Source organism: Photinus pyralis, unplaced genomic scaffold (genome assembly GCF_008802855.1).
Source record: "Photinus pyralis isolate 1611_PpyrPB1 unplaced genomic scaffold, Ppyr1.3 Ppyr1.4_LG7, whole genome shotgun sequence".
NCBI classification, from domain to species: domain Eukaryota; kingdom Metazoa; phylum Arthropoda; class Insecta; order Coleoptera; family Lampyridae; genus Photinus; species Photinus pyralis.
This window is the reverse complement of record NW_022170738.1, coordinates 22434976-22438161: the sequence shown is the minus strand read 5'-3', so window position 1 is coordinate 22438161 and position 3186 is coordinate 22434976. Positions and strand designations below refer to the sequence as shown.

Here is a 3186-nt window from a genome sequence, read left to right as displayed (position 1 = left end):
ATATTTGACGTACTACAAAAATTACAACCCCCGCAATTGAGGATTACTGTGCATATAAGTCTGAATTTCTTAATAAAATTCGTAATTTTAAAACCAAAAGAACTTTGACTTTAAAGAGCAATTGAAGGGTTGCTTATGGATCATTTATACATAATCGATTAACGAATTATAAATATTTGGTGTACTACAAAAATTACAACCCTCGCAACCGAGAATTACCTACTATACTATGAGTCCAATTTTCTAATAAAATTCGTAATTTTAAAACCAAAAGGCACTTTAACCTTAGAGAGCAATTGAAGGGTTGCTTATGGATCATTTATACATAATCGATTAACGAATTATAAATATTTGGTGTACTACAAAAATTACAACCCTCGCAACCGAGAATTACCTACTATACTATGAGTCCAATTTTCTAATAAAATTCGTAATTTTAAAACCAAAAGGCACTTTAACCTTAGAGAGCAATTGAAGGGTTGCTTATGGATCATTTAAACATAATCGAATAACGACATTTAAATATTTGACGTACTACAAAAATTACAACCCCCGCAATCGAGGATTACTGTGCATATAAGTCTGAATTTCTTAATAAAATTCGTAATTTTAAAACCAAAAGGAACTTTGACTTTAAAGAGCAATTGAAGGGTTGCTTATGGATCATTTAAACATAATCGAATAACGACATTTAAATATTTGACGTACTACAAAAATTACAACCCCCGCAATTGAGGATTACTGTGCATATAAGTCTGAATTTCTTAATAAAATTCGTAATTTTAAAACCAAAAGGAACTTTGATTTTAAAGAGCAATTGAAGGGTAGCTTATGGATCATTTAAACATAATCGAATAACGACATTTAAATATTTGACGTACTACAAAAATTACAACCCCCGCAATCGAGGATTACTGTGCATATGAGTCTGAATTTCTTAATAAAATTCGTAATTTTAAAACCAAAAGGAACTTTGACTTTAAAGAGCAATTGAAGGGTTGCTTATGGATCATTTAAACATAATCGAATAACGAGATTTAAATATTTGACGTACTACAAAAATTACAACCCCCGCAATCGAGGATTACTGTGCAAATGAGTCTGAATTTCCTAATAAAATTCGTAATTTTAATATCTACCAAAAGGAACTTTAACCTAATTTTGTTTGATTTGGTAACGTTTCTGTCCCAATTTCATCAAACCCGATACTATTGTTTGTGTAACTTCAACCCTTTTCTAAGATTTTGGAATTTCAAAATTTCGCTTTTCTAAGGTTTTAAATTAGGTACCTACCTCTATTTGCGTGAAGATCATGTCGTTCTTAATCGTCATGGTTGGGGAGAGTTGTCGGCTGAGGATCGCCAACTGTACTCGTACACGTTCGTGGACCACTGGCAAGCGGGACCGGTGAGATATTCCAAACACTGAAAAGAGAAATATTATAAATATAAAAAAACTACGGTTTATATAAAAACCGGCAAAAAAATGTGCAGAATTAAAATATTAGTAGCTGTCGTAGTTTTATAGATAAGAAGCACTTTCTTATGAATGAGTATGTATCTAATCAAAACAACAAATGCGCTATTATGAACGACTCAAAAACCATGACGTACTCACCTAGTTCAATTGAAAGTTGAGATCACCAGGATTAGGGTAGACTTGAATCCAGTCATCTGTGGACAATCAATGAGATTAGTATACCCGCCAAAGTATACTCATAAAGTGTGTTTGTTCAATAATTAGCTAGATAATCAAAGATGACTTACGATTAATCATCTGAGAGTATCTAATTATTACATAAACGTACACTTCTGTAACGATTACTCACCTTCCTTTGAAAACCAAAAACCTGATCTTCACGCAATACTAAATGGGGTATGATCAACCTCCAAGACATGTTCATTGGAAACATAATGACTGGCTGCAGTACTTCCTCGCGGAGGAAAACTGTTCACTTCACTAAATTAGTATGGCTATGAATTCATGGCCATAACAATTCATATGGAGTGAACTGCTGATGACCATTCCAAGAATTACTGCTGCCAGTCTATTACGCCACAAAGATTAACGCTGAAAGAGTTAACCACAACTCAGTTAGAACTACAATACGAAGATCGGCTAAAATTATTCGTTGATTCTTATTTTAGTCACTTTATACACTATTCACTTTTCCCCCACTGCTAAATACACAAAATAAATGCAACAAGTCATGCTTAGAACAGGAAAAATCCTACCTTTATAAGGCTGCCCTTCTGGAATCTGAAACAAAAGAAAATATGTTAAAATGACGAAGAAAATTTTTCAAAATTGTTAATAGTGTCTATGTTTTTTTTTGGAATACATTACGTTATGAATAGTGACTACGTATGCTCAAATTAAATAGTATAAATTTACCCTTTAGCCTTATTCATTCCGTTTTGGACCACAGGACGCTGCTACCCGCAGCCGGCGTTCAGGCATTGTGAGTTGCGATCACTGAAAAGTGAGAAATATATATTACAAAAGAGCTCTCGTGATTTTTGTGTAAAACTATAATTACTGGACATTTGGTTTACATAAAATATGAGAAATTAAGACGGTACGTAATTTCGGAGCGATCCAAATCGGGTTATATTAAAACCAATTGTGTACTTACCTCATTATCCTGAATCGTGTTCAACAGAATTGAGTTGATACCTCTCAAGTAGGTGCAGGACGAGGGCGAGGTCATCATTGGCGCTGTGAACAATCGAAAGGATTTGTAAGTACTCATGTTATAACAAACACCTATTGGCTCTGTTCGTTTATTAATCAATTACCTCAATGTGGTCTTTCGTCTCAATGTTAAGATCATCTTATACATTAATAAACGAACATAAGCCTATGATGGATTAATCACTTACCTTCCCTTAAAAACATGATCTTCGTATGACAATCTTTGGTAACGAAAAAATTGACTGGAATAGTTCCTCATGGCCTCATTTACAAGAAAACCGATACGGCTGTGAATCATAGTCATACCGGACGATTTAGGGTAACTGTTTCATGCCACGAGAGAATCATTGCAGTCAGTCTTACATTATCAAGATGACTATACGAAGGTCAGTTAAAATAATTACCTGGTTGATTTTCTTCATGGTCACAGTATTCACTATTCACTCCCCCCTCTTTTAAATACACAAAAATAGAATACCACCACCCATGCAC

The 3186-nt window shown here is 33.9% G+C and overlaps 1 long non-coding RNA gene across 1 annotated transcript; it reads right to left on the bottom strand.

The window, feature by feature from the left end:
• Positions 1–1292: 1292 nt before the first annotated feature.
• LOC116177499 lies at positions 1293–2475 on the bottom strand. Its single transcript, XR_004146686.1, has 3 exons — positions 2395–2475; positions 1618–2259; positions 1293–1424 (listed from the first exon to the last, which is right to left on the bottom strand). It is a non-coding gene; the product is annotated as an uncharacterized LOC116177499 (long non-coding RNA).
• Positions 2476–3186: the final 711 nt, after the last annotated feature.